We start from the raw sequence: 25,801 nt of genomic DNA on the forward strand, positions 1-25,801 counted from the left end.
ATTATCCAGCCTATTAACCACAAGTGGGGAGAGGTTTTTGAATTTGTGCAGTCTGTTTGCAAATTTAGCCTGGAAAGTAAACAATACTATAAAATGAACAAAAAACCTACAAGTTTCACAGTGCACGCACACACTCTGGCTCCCTCTCCCTACAAAAATGCTGACACTTGCGGCCAAGTGACGTAACACGTACTCTCCGTTTTCGAATGCTATTGACTGATCATTCAATTAACACTGATGAATTGTGGGATAAAATCAGTGTCAGTCAGCACAAATCTGCTTAAATATATTATGAAAATCAGTCTTAACATGCCGCGTTTCTTAGTCTCTCTAGATGATTGTACCGTCTCTTTAACTTGGCGGGAAAGCATTCCGTCTGGACAGTTTATTTTAGCAGAAGCCTGGCTGACGTCCCGGCAATAGTGACATGTAACACACGCACACACACACCGTGACACTGACACACACCCGGCACACACACACACACACACACACACACACACACACACACACGGCACTTTTTATTCAGCTTCAAGTTGAACAACACAAATAATTCAGAAAATGACGCCATGAAATCACGAATATCGGCTGAGCTCGAACGCTGATTGCTCACTTCACACTTGTGTAGATAGCCTGGCTTCGACGAACACGGTCTATGTTGCACAACTGCTTGTGTAAATAGCCAGTCCAACGACGTGAGTGACTTCCCTTTGGTAAGCTCATTATTTTGTGAAAGTAAACGTGCGACATCGATGACATATATATTAATTTCTCGACTGAAACTGAGGAGCTGAAGTCATTGCTGGCAGTAGAAAGCCCACTGTTTGTTTTTGACGGCCATGCTGTGAATGTATAGTGCGTTGAAATGAGCAAGTTCTTCGTGTTCACCTCCGACGAAAAGCCAACACAGATCCCGGCAAAGTACTGGCTGAACTGTTGTCTTTTGGACGCCAGCTACATGCAAACTGCGGATGTTCGCAAATGACGACCAGTATCACCATGGGAACATTTTGCTTGGAATTGTCAGTGACCAGAATGGTAAGTGTTCATCATATTTCACAACGTAAGTATGCATAGCTTCTAAAGGCAACTGAATACGGCTACCAGTAAGTTCGTCACACGGTAGATTCGTCACCGGTCCCGGTAACTTCGCCACAGTAACTTCGCCACAGTAGTCCGAGCGCGGCTCTCTCTCTCTGTCTCTCTCTCTCCCACCTCCTTCCACCCCTCCCTCTGCTCACATTGAGTTTCTCTGCCTCCTTGACAGTGAGGTTGAAGTCGTGTGTGTGTGTGTGTGTGTGTGTGTGTGTGTGCGATGGTGTGTCAGTGTGAGTGTTTGTGCGTGTGTACGTGTGTGTGTGTGTGTGTGTGTGTTTTAGTGACTGTGTGTGTATGTGCGATGGTGTGTGTGAGTGTTTGTCAGTGCGCCGTGTGTACGTGCGTGTGTGTGTCGTGTGTGTGCGTGCGTGCGTGTCATGGATGTGGGCCGTGTATGTACGTCCGTGTCTCTCTCTCTCTCTCTCTCTCTCTCTCTCTCTCTCTATCTCTCTCTCTCTCTCTCACTACAGGCTGTTGAGAACTGCTCAATGAGTAGATCTCTGGTTGAAAACTGCTCAATGAGTAGATCTCGGGTTTTAAAATAACAACGCTCGGACTGTGTCGTCTGAAAACTGCTCAGTTGAGAACTGCACAATGAGTAGATCTCGGGTTTTCAAATAACCTCTCTCTCTCTCCCTCTCTATCTCCCTCTCTCTCTCCCTCTCTCTCTAAAAAATGTGAATCTTGAATCTCTCCCACAAATCAAACATCTGAAAGCATAAGCTCTTTAGCATAAACACCCGCCCACCCCTGCCGGTAACTTCGTCATAGGTGACGAATCTACCGTGTGACGAACTTACTGGTAGCCCTGAATACGGTGTGCTGTTGGCAGTGGCCCTTGCCGATGGTGTCAGTGTCACAAGGTCAAGGCATGTACAACTAGTAAAGTTCCACACACTTGTCACTTTATGCGTGTGAATGTGAATTAATTGTGATGTATGTGTTGCACTCTGTACAAGTATGTGTGTGTGTGACTGACTCATAATTCACAGGATCATTATAATCGAGGAAATAAAGTTTGATTATCTGTGTGAGTATTTTATGTTTTCCTGCTAATTTGACTCAGTTGTTTTAAGTTACTTTAAAATGTTTGTTTTTTCAATTGATGTAAATGAATCATTGATAGTGATACATGTATACATCATGGTCAGCGCAATTCAGATGGTTTTTATATTTAGTCAAGTTTTGACTAAATATTTTAACATCGAGGGGGAATCGAAACGAGGGTCGTGGTGTATGTGCGTCTGTCTGTCTGTGTGTGTGTGTGTGTGTGTGTGTGTGTGTGTGTAGAGCGATTCAGACTAAACTACTGGACCGATCTTTATGAAATTTGACATGAGAGTTCCTGGGTATGAAATCCCCGAACGTTTTTTTCATTTTTTTGATAAATGTCTTTGATGACGTCATATCCGGCTTTTCGTGAAAGTTGAGGCGGCACTGTCACGCCCTCATTTTTCAACCAAATTGGTTGAAATTTTGGTCAAGTAATGTTCGACGAAGCCCGGGGTTCAGTATTGCATTTCAGCTTGGTGGCTTAAAAATTGATTAATGACTTTGGTCATTAAAAATCTAAAAATTGTAAAAAAAAATAAAAATTTATAAAACGATCCAAATTTACGTTTATCTTATTCTCCATCATTTGCTGATTCCAAAAACATATAAATATGTTATATTCGGATTAAAAACAAGCTCTGAAAATTAAATATATAAAAATTATTATCAAAATTAAATTGTCCAAAACAATTTAAAAACACTTTCATCTTATTCCTTGTCGGTTCCTGATTCCAAAAACATATAGATATGATATGTTTGGATTAAAAACACGCTCAGAAAGTTAAAACAAAGAGAGGTACAGAAAAGCGTGCTATCCTTCTCAGCGCAACTACTACCCCGCTCTTCTTGTCAATTTCACTGCCTTTGCCATGAGCGGTGGACTGACGATGCTACGAGACATTGCGTTCACTTTCATTCAGTGAGTTCGACAGCTACTTGACTAAATATTGTATTTTCGCCTTACGCGACTTGTTTATTTATATTATGTACAGTTGTCCTGGACTTTTGATCCTGCTGTGATGATGATGTCACCTCCAGATGAACCAGAGCTGCTTCATCATTCATCAAAACAGCACAGCTGTCTGATTTTTCTTCAGGTACTTTTCAATTTTATCATTATAACTTATACATGATTGTGCAGGTCATTCATTGCTTTAAGTTTAACAAGAACATAACAGTATCACTATCACTAAACTCTGAATTGATTGATAATGTTAATTAAGTAGATGTGCAACGCCAAGGCACTGCATACCCCAGCGAAAGACAAACCTCTCTCTCTCTCTCTCTCTCTCTCTCTCTCTCTCTCTCTCGCTCTCTCTCTCTCTCTCTCTCTCTCAAACACACACACACACACACACACACACACACACGCACACACACACAAACACACACACACACACACTCACACACACACACACACACACACACACACCAAGTCACACACGCACACATACACACACTCACTCACACGCACTCACTCACTCTCTCACAAAAACTTCATACACACAAAACACACACCCATACGCACATATGGACAGACAGACATACACACCTTTACAAACAAACACACATACACGCACACACATACACGTATGCACACACACACACCACACACACACACGAGTACAGACTCGTGCACGCGTGCGCGCACACACATACACACACAAATACACACACAAACACCCCACACACACTCACACACACACGAGTACAGACTCATGCATTTTTTTTTTTTTTCATTTTTCATTACTTTATTGTCCCATCGCTGGGAAATTCGGGTCGCTTCCTCCCAGTGGAAAGCTAGCAGCAACGGAGTCGCGCTACCCAGGTGTCTGCGTGTTTAGGTGTATTCAGCCACCTGCACTTATGGCAGAATGACCAAGGTCTTTTACGTGCCATTGTGATGACACGGGGGTGGGACATGGCTTCCGTCTCTGGGTCTGCACATAAAGTTGACCCGTGTCCGTCCCGGCCCGAATTCGAACCTGCGACCTTCCGATCACAAGCCCAGTGCTCTACCAACTGAGCTACCGGCCCCCCCCCCCCCCACACACACACACACACTCACACACACACACGAGTACAGACTCATGCACGCGTGCGCACACACACACACACACACACACACACACAAATACACACACACACACACACCACACACACACTCACACACACACGAGTACAGACTCATGCACGCGTGCGCACACACAAATACACAAATACACACACACATCTGTAATCGCCTCTGTAATACATGTAATGTAATTGAAGATGAGCTACATTTTCTAGACAATTGCAAGAAATTTAACAATATTAGAAAAAAGTTAGTAGAAGAAGAAGTATCAAACTGTGACTTAAGGAAACCAAGCGATCTGTTATTTAAAAAAGACGAAAAAATTCAAAAATTGCTTGGAGCCTTTGTTTTTAATTGTTTCAATATTGAATGAAATAATTTGTACATTATTTATCCATTCAGTTATTGTAAAAATTGTGTCAATATCCTTAAGGGTTGATGACAATAAATTCTATTCTATTCTATTCTATTCTATTCTATTCACACACACACACACACACACACCACACACACACACACACACACACAAATACACACACACACACACACACACCACACACACACTCACACACACACGAGTACAGACTCATGCACGCATGCGCACACACAATTATACACACACACACACACACCACACACACACTCACACACACACAAGTACAGACTCATGCACGCGTGCGCACACACACACAAATACACACACACACACACACACACACACACACAAACAGTAACACTAACATATGTGCACAAAATGAACACAAACACACACACCGCGCGAGAGAGAAAGACTTCAGGGAGGCATGACGTCATGATGCATTAATTGACGTCAAAGACTTTCGACCGTGACGTATTCTTCTTACGCGAGCTTTATCCATAGACTTGGAAACTACGGAATTTCTACCCGTCCAAAGCGGCCTTGGGTGGCGTTTGCTCAAAAAATGGGGGCGCCAATTTTACCCACCGTATTTTTGTTAGTATGGTCCCAATTTTTGGTGAACTTCCATCTCCAACTGTGGCCCATTTTCGGGCACAAAGAATCCTTCTTTATCATGTATTATTCGGTATGCACATTTCTCAAATCGATTACAGTATAGCGTTCACGGGATACCTCCAGCTTCGCTGGGATAATGCCTTAAAAGTTAAAATATGTTCCCAATACTATTGGTACCAGTGTGTTAAGGTAATTCCACAAAGGCAGTGATTCTGAGTGAAACTAGCTGAATTTGATGAATTTGTCAGTCTGTATTCACATTTCAATCTTGTGTTCTTTTTAAATTGTATCACTTTTCATTTATCTACAGCAAGTGTGTAATGAATCTTTATTCTGTACATGTATTTCCATTTATCCTACTGTATACGTGAGAGAGACACCCGTGAGATAATAATTGTTCAAATCACACATGTTTATATCATGTAAATGAGGTCATGTGACGTCAAGCAAGTCTGGCAGGGACCTGTTTTTCCACTGCTTATGATGCCAAAGTCACCGAGACAAACGTCATAATAGAAACAAAAATTGTGCTCGCTAATTACCCTCAATGAGTGACTTCCTTTGCTTTGACGTAATAGATTGCACGAGGCTTTAGAAGAGATCGAGGTTCAAAAACAAGCATCTTCAATTTAGCTGCCTCGACTGCAAGACATTTTCAGTCAAATACATGCAAGTACAGTATGTAGGATCAACAGAATACTACATGGCTTGCTGTGTCGTACCAGATTTACACTCGTTGCTTTTTCAAATAGTGAACATCTCGCTTTCGCTCGCTGTTCAATATTTACAAAAACGAGTGTAAATCTGGTACGACACAGTAAGCCATGTAGTAACTAGTATTCTCTATTTAACCTAATGCTTTTGGGTTATCACCGGCTATTTGAATGAGAGCCATTTGTTAGCATATATATATATATATCTACTTGATGAATACCCGCTTCGCCGGGTACGGCTTCGCCGGGAAGAAGTCGAGCCGAATACCCGGCCGCGCCGGGGACTCGGCTTTGCCGGGTGTACGCCGGCAAACCGGCGCACCGCACGAAGGAAGGGAGATAAACGCGCAAAATACTGGAGAAGATAAGGAAGAGTAATACCCGGCTTCGCCGGGACAGTGACTTTCTAAAAATAGTATAACGGGAATATGGAATGAGCGTTGTCGACAGTGACCTTCTAAAAATAGAAACGGGAATATGGATTGACGCCACATGAAGGAAGGGAGATAAGCGCAAAACACTGGAGAAGATAAGGAAGAGTTACTGGGAATGGATCTGGGAAGATGAACAGAAAAATCAAAATCGGTTCAGCGCTGCGCACTGAGAGCACGTGTTGAAAATTCTCATCGACCAGGTTGTGTCCGGGGTCTACCTGAATATGCCCACCAAATTTGAAGCAGATCCATCGAGAACTTTGGCCGTGCATCGCGAACACACACACACACACACACACACACACACACTAGTCATATATATATAGATAGATGCAATTTTTCAATAAAATGTTTAAGTGCCATCCACAGCGTGTTTTTCTTTTGAATTCTATTACAGTGACAAGGCACTGAAATAAATTGTAAAGCGGTGTAACTTGTGTTTGTTGTCACAGGGATGTTTGTATTGTTTTGATATGTTTGGCAGCTGAAAATGACATTTATTTTGCAGTGCCGGTCAGTCTGCAGTGCTATTTGTTTCAAAGTTGACAGATGATCTGCAGACAGGGGTTTATATACTGAGCCAGTGAAGAATCAACATCATCCTTTGCTCTAAAAATGTAGGTAAGTTCTCTTTAGAAGTAGCTTATATGTGACCCTCCACCATGAAATGAGTCACATGTCACCTCGCGCGGTTCTGCGCTAGGCTTAAATATAAGTCCGGGGAGTGTCTGGTAACAGTGTGAGGGTCACCTTAGTCACAGGCTTATAACTCAAACAGTTTTCGCTCTTTTCTAAAACGGTTTTCACCTCTGGATAGAGCATAAAATAAAAAACTCTTTAGATAAATGTAAAAATATGAAAATCATGCAAAGGTGACATGCGACTCATTCTGTGGTGGAGGGTTACATGTATATAAATTATGTGTTTTTATTTTTTTTTATTAATTTAATTTTGATAATAATTTTTATATATTTAATTTTCAGAGCTTGTTTTTAATCCGAATATAACATATTTATATGCTTTTGGAATCAGCAAATGATGGAGAATAAGATAAACGTAAATTTGGATCGTTTTATAAAACTTTTTTTTTTTAACAATTTTCAGATTTTTAATGACCAAAGTCATTAATTAATTTTTAAGCCACCACGTTGAAATGCAATACCGAAGTCCGGGCTTCGTCGAAGATTACTTGACCAAAATTTCAACCAATTTGGTTGAAAAATGAGGGCGTGACAGTGCCGCCTCAACTTTCACGAAAAGCCGGATATGACGTCATCAAAGACATTTATAAAAAAAAAAAGAAAAAACGTTCGGGGATATCAATCCCAGGAACTCTCATGTAAAATTTCATAAAGATCGGTCCAGTAGTTTGGTCTGAATCGCTCTACACGCACGCACGCACGCACACACACACATACACACACACACATAAACACACACACACACACACATACACCACGACCCTCGTTTCGATTCCCCCTCTATGTTAAAACATTTAGTCAAAACTTGACTAAATGTAAAAACCAGGATATCATCATGATGCCTCTTTACAAAAACCAGGTCTAGGAACTCTTCATCTAAAGTCAGTCAGTATTAACCCCCTCAACACAATCCTCATTTTGTCCCATAGTGATTTCTGCCGCCCAAGAACATGTGGTTCTTATCTCACAAGACGGATTTGTGTCTTCCATTGCGAAATTCAGATCTACCCCAACTACGTGCATTGATCTGAGCAATAAAATGTAGATGCAATGATCTGCAAACATCTCTTCAACACAATCTGCATCTTGTCCCATCGTGATTTCTGTCGGCAAAGAACATGTAGTTCTCAACTCACAAGACCGATTTGTCATCTTCTAGTGTGAAATTCAGATCTGCCCCAAGTACGTGCAATAAAATGTAGAATGGATAATCTGAAAAAAATATTTTCGCGTGAACGCTGCCACGTTGTCATCAGTCCGATGTCTTTTATCCAGAGCAGGGATGAACACACTTTTTCATCTGTAGTTTGTTATGTTTATCGGCAGACTGCTTTCCATTACTTGGCTGTTTTAGATTGACTCGTAGGGTTCGTCAGCCAGGCAACAAGTGCTTGTTTACTGACACGTTCTCACGCACGACATGTCGTAAATGCAAGTTCTAACGATTGTTTTTACATTTAGTCAAGTTTTGACTAAATGTTTTAACATCGAGGGGGAATCGAAACGAGGGTCGTGGTGTATGTGTGTGTGTGCGTGCGTGTGTGCGTGCGTGCGTGCGTGTAGAGCGATTCAGACCAAACTACTGGACCGATCTTTATGAAATTTGACATGAGAGTTCCTGGGTATGATATCCCCATACGTTTTTTTCATTTTTTTGATAAATGTCTTTGATGACGTCATATCCGGCTTTTCGTGAAAGTTGAGGCGGCACTGTCACGCTCTCATTTTTCAACCAAATTGGTTGAAATTTTGGTCAAGTAGTCTTCGACGAAGTCCGGACTTCGGTATTGCATTTCAGCTTGGTGGCTTAAAAATTAATTAATGACTTTGGTCATTAAAAATCTGAAAATTGTAAAAAAAAAAAAAATTTTCTAAAACGATCCAAATTTACGTTCATCTTATTCTCCATCATTTGCTGATTCCAAAAACATATAAATATGTTATATTCGGATTAAAAACAAGCTCTGAAAATTAAATATATAAAAATTATTATCAAAATTAAATTTTTGAAATCAATTCAAAAACACTTTCATCTTATTCCTTGTCGGTTCCTGATTCCAAAAACATATAGATATGATATGTTTGGATTAAAAACACGCTCAGAAAGTTAAAACAAAGAGAGGTACAGAAAAGCGTGCTATCCTTCTCAGCGCAAGTACTACCCCGCTCTTCCTGTCAATTTCACTGCCTTTGCCGTGCGCGGTGGACTGACGATGCTACGAGTATACGGTCTTGCTGCGTTGCATTGCGTTCAGTTTCATTCTGTGAGTTCGACAGCTACTTGACTAAATGTTGTATTTTCGCCTTACGCGACTTGTTTTTATTGCACTGATATATCGATAGAGAATGTCGATATTTGTAAACGTCTGCCATTTCCTAATGTTTGTTTCATTATTTTGCATACGGATATGGCTAATAAGTGGATAATCTGTTACGACACGAAACACGTTCTAAATCCGGGAAGGGAGGCTACTCCAACGTACTTTCCAAAGTGTACTCCAGCCTTAAATGTATGGCCAGTTGTGATTGTTTTTACTCTACACAAATTATTTATGTTACCATCCGCATCCTGTGCACGGCCAGAATCTGATCTCAGACCACCGAGCTTTTACATACAACGAATCCATCCTTTTGTTTGAACGCTTACAGCTTACAGCTAGGGAGAATCTTAGCTGCTCTTCATAAGTTCATGGATACAGGTCATTTGTTTTTTTTCGTTTTATTTTTCATTGTCTTAACTCTTATTCAGAGCTGACATTATTGTTGACTATAACTGTTATGGGAATGATGATAATTTTGTTTGGGATTTCTGTTCAAGTTTGAGACTACATGACATTGACAGGGCATCACTCTACCATGTACGCTTACTGTCATATAACTGGGAGACCGGCACGGTTGGCCTAGTGGTAAGGCGTCCGCCCCGTGATCGGGAGGTCGTGGGTTCGAACCCCGGCCGGGTCATACCTAAGACTTTAAAATTGGCAATCTAGTGGCTGCTCCGCCTGGCGTCTGGCATTATGGGGTTAGTGCTAGGACTGGTTGGTTCGGTGTCAGAATAATGTGACTGGGTGAGACATGAAGCCTGTGCTGCGACTTCTGTCTTGTGTGTGGCGCACGTTATATGTCAAAGCAGCACCGCCCTGATATGGCCCTTCGTGGTCGGCTGGGCGTTAAGCAAACAAACAAACAAAATATAACTGGGCCAACCAGACTAGAGAACTGCTACACCTGTGGTGTTAGGTCATTACTACATGCAGTATGTAAGAAATGTTAAGTCCTTTGTACTGGAAACTTGCATTCTCCCAGTAAGGTCATATATTGTACTACGTTGCAAGCCCCTGGAGCAATTTTTTGATTAGTGCTTTTGTGAACAAGAAACAATTAACAAGTGGCTCTATCCCATCTCCCCCCTTTCCCCGTCGCGATATAACCTTGAACGGTTGAAAACGACGTTAAACACCAAAGAAAGAAAGAAAGAATTACTACATGCAGATAGCATAACCTGGGCACCCTCAGTGATATCAATTTTTGAAAACGTTAGAATTGCATAGTGATATATGTATCCTTTTTAAAAATAAAAGTGAAGATCTCAACACACTTTGTCTTTCTAGTTTTCTCTATTGCATTGATTTGAGAGGAAAATCTGTGTCCTTAGAATTTTTCAACAAGAAAAGCAAATGCTCATTCGACTCGCCTTCGCCATACGTAAAATAAATCGGACAAAATATTGCTGTTTCATAGTTTGTCTTATCTTACGTCATAGGTGAGAGAGCTACCAGTACCAATGCGATAGAGGTCCTTCAGGGCACATTGATTATCTTATTGCTCAGGTGAGTAAAATAAAACATGTCTTAAGTTAAAAGGAGTAATCCACTAGTATTAGGATTCACTGTCAGTCGGTATGTCTGGCCGGACGAATGGCCGGCCGGCTGTGGACAAAAAGCTTAACGTTGAACATTGGGGATTGGGGGTGGCGGTCATAGGTAGTGAAATCCTCCTTTTAAGATTTTCAAAACCCTGAAAAAATCAGGTCTTACAATGGGGGTAAACTTACATAAGTTATGACCAGAATATCTTAGAAAACAGGGTCTTGAAAATGTCAATAGGTAACATGCGCCTTGAGTCGCCTTGAGATATGTGCGCGATATAAATCCTCGTAAATAAATAAATAAATAAATAAATAAATGTCTTGGGGGGGCGTTGTTGAGTAAGTGATTTTGGTTGTTGGGTAAGTTACCGAAAAATAACTAGCCCTACTCATTTACAGAGAGAAAGAAGCAGAGGGGGGAATCATTTTTGGTAACTTAACCAACAACCAAAATTACTTACCCAACAATGGGCCTGAATCCTCGATAGCTCACAGGTTGATGAGCTAGCGATTGAAAGGTTCCGAACGCTCTAATGTACGAAATGTACATCTCTAGACGAAACAATACAAACATACTGCATTTAAACTAGCAACTACAGGCTTGAACACATTAATCTCCATATAAAATCGATGAGTTTGGTTGTTTTCTAAATTCAAATCTAACAATCAGTGCAGAGAAACTCGCTTTAGATCTCTTGCAAGTGCAAGCAAACTCCAAAGGCAAGTAACTCTCATACTCTGTGAAAGTGTCTGATTTTGCCATTTTTGGGCATTCTTATAACATTTTCAAGACTTTCCAATTGATAAAAACTGATGAAATTATTTGTACTATCACTCTGAAGGGTTTACTTTATGAAGGTATGGTGCTATTAGTAACTTGCTGCTTTTACAAAGAGAAATTATTTTTGGCACAGGCTCAGAGAACATTTATGTTACCTTGAAAATAATACTGCTGATTGTTTCTTGTTAATGTTTTATTTTTCTCCATTGTTTCTTGTTAATGTATTTTTTTTCTCCATCTTTTGTAGCTGCCTGGCATGCCGGTAAAGCTGCTGATCCACACAAATGGAAGAGTCTCACTGAACAAAAGGAAGGAAGAGCCTATGCGCCAGGGGTTCAGTTGAGTTGTTGCTCTTCACAAACCTTTCACATGTCTGCACACATTCAAGGCTCATCAACCAGTAAGAATATATATGGTACGTGGTCGAGTCAGTGCTTTTTATTAATTTTAATATTATTGATTCAAACCCCCCAATCCTTCACACACCTTCTCTTGGATTTAAAGCAATTTGTTAAGTATTTTTACTTTCTGAATTTCATCTGTACTTGATGAAAGAACATTTTCTCTCACGTAACATTCAAAAAGAAAACTGAAGTTTGTACAGGGTAACCCCAAAAATGTAACCCATAAAAACAATTCTCATTGTAATAAATTCCACATCTGTCGATCACATATTAGTTCATATTTGGTGTATATTCACTTCAGCTTATGTATGACCTCTCAACAAAGTTGCCAGTTTGTAGGTAAAAGAATGGTAGCCTAAAAGAATCTGACTTTTGTGAGATTTCGGAAAACAAATCTTATTTTGGGGATTGGCTCAACATTACCAGGTTGAAAACTGAGCCTGAGCTATACTAACCGGTTTTAAGCCCTCCAGATTGTTAGTACCTAGTAACCTCTAACCAACTCTAGACAATCAATGACTTGAATGCAGCCGTTACAATTAAGCAGGATCAGGGCATTTGCCTTAGAGGAATGAGTTCATGTCATTGATGAATTTTGCGCGCCATTGCGCAAGTGTAACCTTACAATGAAGGGGGTCATTAAAGTTCAGCAAAAATCTTTATACAGGGTGACCCCCAAAAAATGCAACCCTCAAAAATGTTAATAACTTCTACATCTGTTGACCGAATCACTTCATATTTGAGGGACATACATTTCAGCGTATGCATGACAGTTCCACAAAGTGAAAATTCTATAAATCAAATGGTTTGACTCTTGTGCAATTTAAAAAACAAGTTGCCAAATTCGGGGATTGACTCATTTGTACGAGGTTTGGCATTGAGCGGTAGCCGAACTTGCCCAATTTTTGCCCTCCAAATTGTTACCTTTGGGGTAATTCGTATAACATAGTATACCTTAATCAACATTAGACAATCAGTGACTTAGTTGCAGCAATTACAGGCAGGATCAGGGCATTTCCCATGGATGAAGTGTCACTTCACAACAAAGGGGTTACAATTTTCCAGTCATTTTAGTTTGGCAAATATTTTTTATAGTTGTTGTGCATGCACTTTAGTTCGTCTATGACCATTCTACACATCTTTGACTCTGTAGGTAAAATGGTACGACATGTACCTTTTCTCCAAAATGTGTTCCAAATTACACCTCCGAAATTGTCAATCAGACGACAGTTTTCTTGCTTGGGGAATGCCTTGAGTCTAGTTGTAACTGCTTTCTTCAGGTCACTGATGATCTAAGGGGTGTTTGTGTATACTCGGAAATTCAGATAATCCGAAAGGTTAAGGTCTGGAGGGTTCAGATTAGGTAAGTATTGCTGCCGCTCAATGTCAAACCTTGTTCTGTTGAGTCGATCGCCGAATTCGGTAACCTTTTTTGAAATTGCACAAACGTCAGACCATTTTGATCTATATAATTGTCACTTTGTGGAAGGGTCATGCATAGGCTGATATTTATGTCTTCCAAATATAAAGTAATTCGGTCAACAGATGTAGAGTTATTAGCATTCTTTAATTTTAGGGTTGCATTTTTGGTAGTTGTGCATGAATTTAAATTTGTTCATGACCACTCCACAAAGTTTCCTGTCCGAAGGTAAAACAAATGTGTTCCGATTTAAATTATCCATCCTAAATTGTGAATGAAAAGCACTTTCATGTCCAGGGTTTGTCCTGAACCTAGCTATAACTGCTGTTTTTAGGTCACCAATGATCTGGGAAAGGGGGTGTGTGGGTTGTATACCTATAAAAGTGTCAATCAGCGGACTGCATAGCTGAAGTTAATGTACGTTAACCTTCACCAGATCATGCTTTGGACTACACAGTCCGGATTATGTGGGTCGTGTACGACCCATAATTTCCTAAGGATTCAACGTAAAAAGTATGTGTCATACACGACCCACGCCATCTGAATAGGGATAAACAACGTAAAACTCTGAAACTCCTCCTGCATTTACAGGCACTCCCTTCACACACTTTCAGCCCCCACTCTCACTGACCTGGAGAAAGTCCTAAAAAAATGACCTTGAAAACCTGTGACCTTGACCCTCTTTCCACACAACTCTACTCTGACTGTCTTCCTGACCCCCTCCCTTCTATTCTCAAAATCATCAACACTTCTCTGCAAACAGGCACTGTCCCCAACTCCTTTAAGACTGCTATTGTCAAACCTCTACTCTACTGAAGAAACCATCGCTTGACCCAAACACTCTCAGCAACTACCGCCCTGTCTCAAACCTTTCCTTCATCTCCAAACTCCTGAAACAACTCGACCTCTCACCTTCTTTGCAACAATCTTCTCTCTCCGCTTCAATCTGCCTATCGTCCTCACCACTCCACCGAAACTGCCCTTCTCAAAATCACTAATGATCTCCTCCTTGCCACTGACCAAGCTGAAATCTCTGCCGTCGCCCTACTTGATCTATCAGCGGCCTTTGACACAGTCGACCACAACATCCTCCTTCAACGCCTTCAGCACACCTTTGGTATCCATAGCACAGCTCTTTCTTGGTTCTCTTCTTATCTCACCGACCGCTACCAGACTGTTTCGATTGACAAACTGAAATCTGACCCCATCAGGCTTGAGTGCGGAGTCCCTCAGGGCTCAGTCCTTGGGCCTGTACTATTTACTCTCTACACTCAACCTCTTGACCACATCTTTGACCGACACAACGTTCTCCACCACTCTTTTGCCGACGACTCTCAACTTTACAACAGCTCTTCCCCTGACCAGTCTGAATATCTTCTTTCCTCTATCTCTGACACTATATCACTGACGTGCAGAATTGGATGACAGAAAACAAACTTCAGCTCAATAGCAACAAAACTGAAGCCATTCTAATAGGCACTACATCCAAACTCTCCAAAGCCACGTACTCTCTTCAACTCTCTGACTCTTCTGTCCCGCTGTCTTTTGCTGTCAAAAATATCGGAGTCACTCTAGACAACACCCTTTCCATGAAACAACACATCTCTTCTGTCTCTCGCACCTGCTACTTCCAACTCTGCCGCATCACCACTATCCGCAAGTACCTCACCACAGATGCTACCGCCAAACTGGTCACTTCCACCATTCTCTCACTTCTTGACTATTGTAACTCTCTCTTGACTGGTCTTCCCTCTTCTTCTATCTCTCGTCTCCAACGCATTCAAAATAGCTCTGCCCGTCTTGTCTTACGAAAGAAAAAGAGAGACCATATCACCCCCCTCCTAAATCAGCTCCACTGGTTGCCCGTTCCTGCCCGTATCACATACAAAATCAACACTCTCACCTACAAATGCCTCCATGGTCTCGCCCCTGCCTATCTCTCCGACTCTCTCTCTCTATATGTCCCTTCACGAGCACTGAGATCATCTGCCGACTCCCTTAAGCTCAACATCCCCCACACCAAACTCAAAACAGCAGGTCAATGCTCATTTTCTTTCCAAGCACCTAGCCAATGGAACACACTACCTCTCCCCCTCCGTCAACAACAGTCCCTCGAATCATTCAAATCTGCACTCAAGACATTCCTTTTTTCCAAATAATCCATGCATTCTACACTGCCCACCCCCATCCCACCCTGAATAACTGTACATATTTAATGGTTGATGGTGTGTGTGTGTTAATGACTTTAAGTCTCCGTGTGTGTGAATGAGTGTATGTGCGCCTTCGGTCGCCTGTTGGTGAGACATGTGCGCGTTACAAATATTCGTATTATTATTATTATTATATGAGTGTGCATGAGTTGTTAATGCGAAAGAATGTGTATGAGTGCGCCTTGAGTCGCCTTGTGGTGAGATATGTGCGCGTTATAAATTCTCGTATTATTATTATTATTATTAAAATTCCTTACCATATGGGTCGTCCACGACCAACATCATCCGGACTGTGTAGTTCAAATTGCGTCATCGTTTATTTGTTTGTTTAGATTAGAAAGATAGTCTTTCAAAAGTTGGGCAATGGGAAGGTCGCATGGTGATTGGAGATTACATGAAATCTCAATTAAAGGCTGCCATACTCGTAGCGTTCATTAATTAATTCATATTGTTTACATGTACCAATAATGTTATAAAACTGTATCTAAGGGGATATAATAACGATTGGCTGTAGCTTTCAAACACAGAAAAAATTATTTCAGTATTGCAAAGTGGTGTTGATAGTGTCAAATGTAAACAGAACAGTCTCAAATGCCATCTTTGGTTTACGAAACGTCACGAAGTGAGGTCAACGGTCTAAAAGTAGCCCAAGTCTTGGAGAACTGTTGCTAAACAATGCAATAAATAGTTATTTCTCGTAATTGGTGAGGACTTCAAACCTAAAACTTTGCAGGAAGCTTAATTTATACAACCCCGCAACAATGGGAAAAGCCCTGGATGTAATTAAACTAATCAAATAGGACTATGTCGGCCTTTAAAAACTCCAAATAGTTTCAGAGATATAAATACGATTTTGTGAGGCTCTGGGTCGTCCACGACCCACGAAGCAGGGTGAAGGTTAGTATGAAGTAATTTGGTCAAAAGATGCAGAAGTTATTAGCAATTTCAAGACAAAAAGCACAGACAGAAAGAAATCAAATGCACTTTTAACATAGCATCGAATGTAAAAAGAGATAAAATAAAAAAGACGACAATTTTGTCAGTACATTTTTTTCTCTCCATCCAAATAAAACAAAAATAATGTCACTGTGGAAAGAAGTGCAGATGATTACCATAACTGAACAAATGAGAAAGCAGTTAAAGATCTCCGGGGCAGAACAAAAAATAGCATACATCCCATCCAGAGAAGTGTTAGAACTGAACAAAACATTGCACAAGCCAACTTCAGCCAGATACAAAAACAATAAGTAAAGACGAAAACGCCTGATAAGAATTAACTTTTAAACCTTTAAATTTATCAAAAAAAGTATTGAAACAATTGCCTATGATTACAAACAAGTTTCATATGATCATTAAAAAAATTCACAGGAAATTTAAATACTGTATCAATGTGTAGGTTATCAAGTGCTATATCTGAAAACCATGTTCGATTTGTGTAATGTCTTCCTTTGACAATGGCAGACAGCACTCTTTGCCCTTGGTTGCAAAATAAGATTTCACTGATTTTACTGAAACAAATTTGTGATTTTTGTGATCTTTTTGTTCTTCAGGAATCCAAGGCGCTGGTATTGGATGACAGCCTCCTCTCAGTTTCAAACACCCAGAAAAGATGTGCCCTGAAAGAAGAAGAGGAGTGAGAGTACACCAGCACATTGCACACGTACATGAGCTGCTGAAAGGGAAAGACACTTTATTTTGTGGATGTATGGCTGCTCGCCTATAGCGTAGTTGAGAATGTACACAACCAGATATATTCCCAACCCTTCGGTTGGGTAAACTCACTTCCCCGCTGGATATAATTATTACAATTATTACTTGTTGGAATTTTGGATTTAAGCTGAGATCTCTCTATGACTATGGGGGGGGGGGGGGGGAGGAGGTTAAGTAACTGAGAATGTCGCAACAGGATCTAACCACTTCATCATTGAACCAGTTGTAAAATAATCAAAAAGTTGTTGGATTTATATTTATCATGGTTTCCTGGAGCAACCCTTTATTCCTCTGTCCATGTGCTGCGCTGCTCACAAGTAAATGTAACAATTTCTTCTGCAGCTGTCTCTTCGTTCGTGTTACTGCGAAGAGTTGTGGACAAATTTAGTTAAATATCTTCTCATTTACGTGTTACTGCGAAGAGTTGTGGACAAATTTAGTTAAATATCTTCTCATTTACGTGTTACTGCGAAGAGTTGTGGACAAATTTAGTTAAATATCTTCTCATTTACTTTTTGGAATTAGAGCAATCATATGACACCAATCCTAAGCATTATAATCATGAGGGCGGATACACAAGCACTGTGCAGAATACCATGAAATGTGTTTGTGAAATAACAGCTAGGAATTACAAAGGTCATTTTTGTAGTGCATACAAGTTACAACGGAATTTTAATAAGAGAATAATCTGTCACTTTCCTCAATGCATGTACACTCTTCAAAAAAAGTTAAGGATCGGTTGAAAAAACTGATCTAATTATAAAACATTGTCAAAAAATTAAACATCGACATAATAATTAAAAGATTAATGTGTTTGAATTAACAAATGAACAATGAGTCTTGACTTACAATTTTGTTTGGCAGGCAGAGTTATTTCCCTTTGTGGGACTTCTCAAAAGCTGCATTTTGGAAGAAAAAGGGTGTTTTGTATAGCTCCATGAAATTTGAGGAACGCATGCCAGGGCAAAAGGTTGTGATGCACGTGCTACAACAGGGTCCTGGCTATGAACATCGCTCACCAGCTTGTGTTTAAAGGTTGACACGCTGACACAATTATGCACAGTAGCAACATGCCCCCACGAAGAAAACTGAGCGATTTGGATAGAGGAAGGGCAATAGGATGGCTACAAGACGGTGTTGCTGCCAGGCAAGTGGCTCAGAGGCTTGCAGTGGCTCCCTCTGTCATCATCAGACTAAAACAGAGATTCCACGCAACTGGAAGAGTGCAGGAGCGACAACGTTCTGGTCGGCCCAGATCGAGACACCACACAAAGAGAGGATCGCTTCATTCAGAGGCAGGCCATGCAACAAAGAATGGCTACGGCAAACAACATTAGGCAACGCCTACAAGCTACCACCAACACTGTTGTTAGTGGGGCGGGGATGTAGCTCTGTCGGTAGCGCGCTGGATTTGTATCCAGTTGGCCGCTGTCAGCATGTGTTCGTCCCCACGTTCGGCGAGAGATTCATTTCTCAGAGTCAACTTTGTATGCAGACTCTCCTCGGTGTCCGAACACCCCCGTGTGTACACGCAAGCACAAGACCAAGTGCGCACGAAAAAGATCCTGTAATCCATGTCAGAGTTCGGTGGGTTATAGAAACACAAAAATACCAAGCATGCTTCCTCTGAAAGCGGCGTATGGCTGCCTAAATGGCGGGGTAAAAACGGTCATGCACGTAAAAGCCGTGGGAGTTTCAGCCCATAAACGAAAAAAAAAACCAAGGAAAAAAAAACTGTTGTTAGTGGTCAGACGATCCGAAACCGCTTACACAACTTTGGCTTGGGTGCAAGGAGTCCAGTCCGAGGAACAACCCTGACTGCTAATCATAGACCAGCTCGCTGAGCCTTGTGCACTCAACATGTGAGGTGGCAACGTCAGCAGTGGGCTCAGGTGTTGTGTACAGATGAGTCCCGCTTTTGCTTGGAACCTGCTGATGGTCGCATCCGAGTGTGGAGGCGTCGCGGAGAGCGCTTTTCAGAAGGCGCTGTTCTGGAACGACAGCGTTTTGGCGGAGGCTCTGTGATGGTCTGGGGAGGGATCAGCACACGTCTAAGGACACCTCTGTACCATGTAGTGGGCAACTTGACCGGTGTCCGCTACCAGAATGAGATCCTGCAACCCCTAGTCGTTCCAGTCCTCCAAGCGATCGGCCCTCTTGCGATTCTTCAGGATGACAACGCACCTCCCCATCGCTCTGCAGCAGTAAACACCTTCATCTAGCAGGCCAGGGTCAACAGGATGCTGTGGCCAGCCAACAGCCCGGACCTGAACCCCATAGAGCACATGTGGAACGAACTTTGTCGTCGGGTACAGCAACATCACCCTCCTCCTGCCAATCTGGGTCAACTGCTGCAATGGCTCCAGCAGGAGTGGAATGGAGTTCCCAGAGCATTCATATGCAACCTGATCCACTCCATGCGCCAACGATGTGTTGAATGCCTGACACACAACGGAGGGCACACTGATTCACATTGTTGTACCACTCTAGCTAAATTGTGGCGGCCGCGTTCGATCTTTGCTTTGTTTGTCATTACTCCTTGATTGTTCAATTATATAATTTTTAAAAAAAGAAAGAATTCGGTCTTGTCTGTTTTGTGTGGTGTGCTTGTCAAAAAGTGATCCTTAACTTTTTTTGAAGAGTGTATATGTAAATCTATTAGATAATGTATTGCAGTGATCAAAAAGATGCGTGTGGGTGTTGTCTCCCCTTATTGGAAAGAATTTGCTCACTTAGGCGTGGCTGGTTAAGACACTGAAAATGCCTTGTAGTGATAGTGGTCCTTTTTACATTTAGTCAAGTTATGACTAAATGTTTTAACATTGAGGGGTGAATCGAGACGAGGGTCGTGGTGTATGTGTGTGTGCGTGCGTGTAGAGCGATTCAGACCAAACTACTGGACCGATCTTTATGAAATTTGACATGAGAGTTCCTGGGTATGATATCCCCATACGTTTTTTTCATTTTTTTGATAAATGTCTTTGATGACGTCATATCCGGCTTTTCGTGAAAGTTGAGGCGGCACTGTCACGCCCTCATTTTTTAACCAAATTGGTTGAAATTTTGGTCAAGTAATCTTCGACGAAGCCCGGACTTCGGTATTGCATTTCAGCTTGGTGGCTTAAAATTTAATAAATGACTTTGGTCATTAAAAATCTGAAAATTGTAAAAAAAAAAAAAAAATTTTTTTTATAAAACTATCCAAATTTACGTTCATCTTATTCTCCATCATTTGCTGATTCCAAAAACATATACATATGTTATATTTGGATTAAAAACAAGCTCTGAAAATTAAATATATAAAAATTATTATCAAAAATTGTTTTTCGAAATCAATTTAAAAACACTTTCATCTTATTCCTTGTCGGTTCCTGATTCCAAAAACATATAGATATGATATGTTTGGATTCAAAACACGCTCAGAAAGTTAAAACGAAGAGAGGTACAGAAAAGCGTGCTATCCTTCTCAGCGCAACTACTACCCCGCTCTTCTTGTCAATTTCACTGCCTTCGCCATGAGCGGTGGACTGACGATGCTACGGTCTTGCTGAAACATTGCATTGCGTTCAGTTTCATTCTGTGAGTTCGACAGCTACTTGACTAAGTGTTGTATTTTCGCCTTACGCGACTTGTTTTTTTATATAAAAGAATCTGTCACAGGATAGTCTTACAGAGAGAGTACAGCTTTATTGATCTTGTGAAGTTTGAAGGTACAAATTAGGAGATAATAAACTGAAGGAGCAATGATACACAGGGGATAACTTGTCCAAAGCGAATAGGGCAGCAGAATGCAGGGAGAGAATACAAATATGAACCTTAGAAACATTCCAACAGTAATTGGACACTCCATTCAAACACAAACATTCTCAGAAATAGTGAAACATAAATGTTTGTGGATACATGTTCTTTTTGAACCAAGTTACGCACAGGAAGAGCATGCTTGATCCATTATTGGATTGGTCAAAACTCTGTACATTTGGTCAGAAGTAGGTGTCTGTCAAAGTCTCAGTGTTGTATTTACATTGATTTAAATGATTTATATTAAATGGTTAATTGACGAGCGCAGTGGCCTAGTGGATAAGCCATCGGCCTCCTAGTCCTATACGGAAGGTCACAGTTACGAATCCAAGCTCCCGCTCCTGGTGGGTGGAGGCTGGAGATTTTTGTTTTTATCTCCCAGGTCAACTTATGTGCAGACCTGCTTGTGCCTTATTCCCCTGTGTGTGTCCATCCAAAACAACAAGCACAAGAACAAGTGCGCATGGAAAAAATCCTGTAATCCATATTAGAGTTTGGTGGGTTATAGAAACATGAAAATAACCAGCATGCCTCCCCCAAAAGCGGCAAATGGCTGCCTGAATGGTGGGGTCAAAACGGTCGTACATGTAAAAACCCACTTGTGCAAAAGCATGAGTGAACATGGGAGTTTCTGTCCATGAACGAAGAAGAAGAAGATGAAATGGTTATTTGATCACACTGCAGATGGTTTGTGTTTCGAAGTCATAGATCAATACTATGCCTGGGCTTCATTTGTTCTGAGGGCTAAAGACATATATTTGGTGGTTGACCTTTTACCTTTATAGTACTGAGGGTTATACAGACATTGTCATTGATTTAGTGGTTGACCCTTTACCCTTTCCTCTTACTCACAAAAAATGTGGGCAATCAAAATTTGAGAATGTGATTTCCTAATTTGTCTAATCTCAGGGCCACCAAGCTGTGTATAAATACAGCTTTTTGATTTGTTCCACTTTCAAGGGGCCGGGGGCGCAACTTCAAACAATCACTCGGAGAATTAATTTGAGGGTGCTATCTACAACCTGCTAGCTCTCAAAGCCAATAAGGCAAGAATATATCTTGGGAACAGTCTCAGTAGAGAAAAATTAAAATTCCCAGGGACAAGCTGCTGTTCCTGCCAGTAGACATAATTATACAGTCTCATATAATTTTTAACTGTGTTCGTTTTGTACCAATGGTTTCCATAGGTTTTACATATCCATTTCCATATCCATAGAATATCTTATTTATACCCTCTTGATTATATGGGGGATATTGCAGCTAAAGAACCTGCTGCAAGAATCAACCCCAACTTATAATCAACCCCCAGACACTCTTTTTCTTCTTCTTCTTCTTCGTTCTTGGGCTTAGACTCCCACGTTCTCTCATGTTTTTAGCACGAGTGGGTTTTTACCTGTATGACTATTTTTACCCCGCCATTCAGGCAACATAAAGCCCTTTGCTACTTACCATTGACTGAAGACAAATCGTCTGCAAATTGATCAACTGATTAGTGTTACATATATGACCATAACAGAATTACCTAAACATTTCCACACAGTATTTTTGATCAGACTCTTTATTTGTCTAAATTTACAGTTTCAACCATTCGAGCAAGCAATTCCTGTGTCTCTTTGATTCTATAAATGATTTAAGGACACATCCACAACATATTTGCATTGGACTATTGTTGAGGAAAATGTGTGTTTGGATCAAGTCTGAACTTACTGTTTCAGTTTATGTTTTGTTCGCTGAAATATATCTTATATATATTATATATATTAAACCATCACAATGATACGCGTCTGATAAAAAAGCAAAGCGAATCATTTCAGACTGCAGATTATCACTCATGGACTCTCAATTTTTGTGTGTGTTTACCCAAAAATCAATGTGTTCAGCAAGGCAGCATAAGGAACATGTAGGGCAGGATTGGTATACTTCAGCGAAGGTTTCAGCTGTTCTGCCATCAGTTCTCCATGGCTGCACTCTCCATGGTCAGGTTGCACACCTCTTGAGCAAATCTGGGCAAATATTCACATTTATTATCATTGAACTATCATGATTCACACGACTTAGTATTATTTTTTTAATGTGTACCTATTTTTACATGTATCTGTTTAGTGAGATGGTGGGCAAATGTATAATTTGTATGTGTAGTCTTTAACAAAAATGTCATGGAATAAACCTAATATTTGTTTGCCTGGTTGTCTCTGTGTGTGTCTGCATTGTGTTTGTAAAATCAGTTTCTATGGCAATGCGTTAAATACATTTAATTCACTTACTTAAATAAATAATTCTTTTATTACCTGAACCAACGCCCCCAAAAAGGTCATCTGATGATTTGTGCCAGTCTGCTATACATGTTAGTTGGTATGCTTTTTTGTTTTGTTTTTTGGGTGTCATGCAAGAGACACTCAGTATTATTCTGTTAGCAGCCTTGTAAAAGTGATCCTAAAAATGTTCTCTAGCCCTGTTCCCCACCAGACTGTGGTCTCATAGCGCTGCATTGGACACAACATTTCGAACACAAGCACGCGATTAACAACCAAACAGACCTACCAGCACCAAATGTTTATTCATCAAATTCAATCCATCATAAAACGTAAACGTTCAAAGCTTACAACCACCCAAAATAATAAGTGTACAATAAAAAGTAAAATACCAAGAAGCAAGTATTAAACAGGAGGGGTGGGATTACGACTTTAATTCTGCACAGAACCAGTCTTGCTGCAGTGTTGCATGACTGGCACTAGTACAGAACATGATTATGTCTGGTCCGTGCACAGGCGCACGCATGGTTACAGTTGAGGCACTGTTGAACATTAGTTTTCAACTTTTGACATTCCTGCCAGACTTCATCTGTCTTTTATTGTTGTTCATAGAGTTTTGAAAATATACAGCTGAATCTAACAAATATGTGAGTCGTATTTCAAATACCCATTTATGATTAGCTGGCGTACAATAATGGACTTATCGTTGTAAATTCATGTACATGTTCTTTGATTTGGAAAATAAAGATTACTTCACATGGATTGGTGAAACAACTCAGAAGGGCCCAACTGTATGAGTTACGACTGACCTTTTTTTAACAATGTCGCTCGCATCCTTCCAGATATCACTGGTGTGCTGGACAGTTGAAAACTCATTTTCCTGAAGAATAAATCGGAGCACAAAGTACCGATCGATCAACCAAAGAAGCTAAGCTAACCACAACAACCCTAAGACACTCACAAACACGCGTGCATACACGCACACACACACACACACACACACACACACACACACAGATTTGCAAACACTATTTTGCTTCTTTGTTGGAGTGGGGCTACAAAAACAAATTTATACATTTTAGTTGAACATTGTCGCATAAACTCCATACTGACTATCCCCTTACCCGCCAAAGTACTGCCAATCGAACTTTGGACCATGTATTCCACTCATTTATCTAATTTGTGGTGAACAAATGTATTTTGACTTAGGTAAGCGCTTCGTCGCAAAATCTTCTTTTTTTTCATTCAAGGGACGTAATCTAGCGCAGCGTGTTCGAATAAATCGAATTTTTTGGGTCGAATTTATTCCAAATCCGCTTGACATATATGAACTTGACATTCGATCTTTTCTACCTCAAATCATTGTGCCCCTTGAAATTGTCAGGGAAGCAGTACGTGAGTCTAGAGTTAATTTTGTCAGAAGCCTGGCTGACGTCCAACAGTTGTCATCTTCGAAAGCAAGCAATCCAGATCGGAATTTAAAATGAAAAAATCTAAACAAGTGTATCAACAGGAGGACAATTGTTTGTGGCTTGAAGATTTTGAAAATGCTGATTAGATCTAATACCAAAAGCATGAGACTTATAGGCTAAAGAAATATCTCCTATATAGTACCCGAAGGAGCACGATGAATACCCCCCAAAATACAGAAGAGGTAGATCTAGTGAGTGTTGGGATACAACTTGGCTTTAAAATACCGAACAGATCAACAATGCAACAACTTGACCTGGCTGGGTGGCATTGGGAGAAGAGAAGGGTAAGCTTATGTTAGTCATTATGGAACATCGTATTTTACCTACCAGTTGAATACTTCTGGTTGCATTTTCACTCAATACAATAATCAAGTTCAGGTTCGATCTCTTCAAACATGACATCAGGGGCCATGCCGATGAAAGAAACTGAAGCGCCGATGAACGTCAATTTCATTTTTGTAATACTGATGCCATAGAAAATACTCGATGATCTGTCGCGCACGCAAACACACACAGGAAATAAAAGAAATAACCTTGCCGGCAAAGCATGAACTAACCTTATTCCACTGAAGGCAATAAAAGCAGAAAAATTGGTTTCACTTTTTAATTTACCAGTTCCTTTTGGAGTTCAAGTACTGAACCAATCGCTTGTCTTGTTACGTTCTTGATCAGATCGATTGGCATAGCAACCAGTATCGAGATGCGCAGTAGCGATACTCTTGAAATTCGAGTCCGACCAATGAAATTACAGAGTATCGATACTCAAAGTCTCGATACTCGCAGTATCGAGGGAAGACCAATGAAATGAACGAAGGCCCA

General features: G+C 40.7%; 2 long non-coding RNA genes across 5 annotated transcripts; one reads left to right on the forward strand and one right to left on the reverse strand.

Annotated features, from left to right (window-relative positions):
- LOC138959145 (uncharacterized) lies at nt 1–23,437 on the forward strand. 4 transcript variants are annotated; one of them, XR_011453633.1, is made up of 6 exons: nt 1–1,038; nt 3,144–3,248; nt 6,875–6,987; nt 10,831–10,897; nt 11,964–12,131; nt 17,301–23,437. It is a non-coding gene; the product is annotated as an uncharacterized lncRNA (long non-coding RNA). The 4 variants fall into 4 exon arrangements; XR_011453634.1 differs by having other exon boundaries at nt 6,875–6,983; XR_011453635.1 differs by lacking the exon at nt 10,831–10,897.
- LOC138959146 (uncharacterized) lies at nt 22,653–25,786 on the reverse strand. The gene is made up of 2 exons (XR_011453637.1): nt 25,540–25,786; nt 22,653–24,390 (listed from the first exon to the last, which is right to left on the reverse strand). It is a non-coding gene; the product is annotated as an uncharacterized lncRNA (long non-coding RNA).
- Between the last annotated feature and the right edge of the window lie 15 nt (nt 25,787–25,801).

This window comes from Littorina saxatilis, linkage group LG2 (assembly GCF_037325665.1).
Source record: "Littorina saxatilis isolate snail1 linkage group LG2, US_GU_Lsax_2.0, whole genome shotgun sequence".
Lineage (NCBI taxonomy): Eukaryota > Metazoa > Mollusca > Gastropoda > Littorinimorpha > Littorinidae > Littorina > Littorina saxatilis.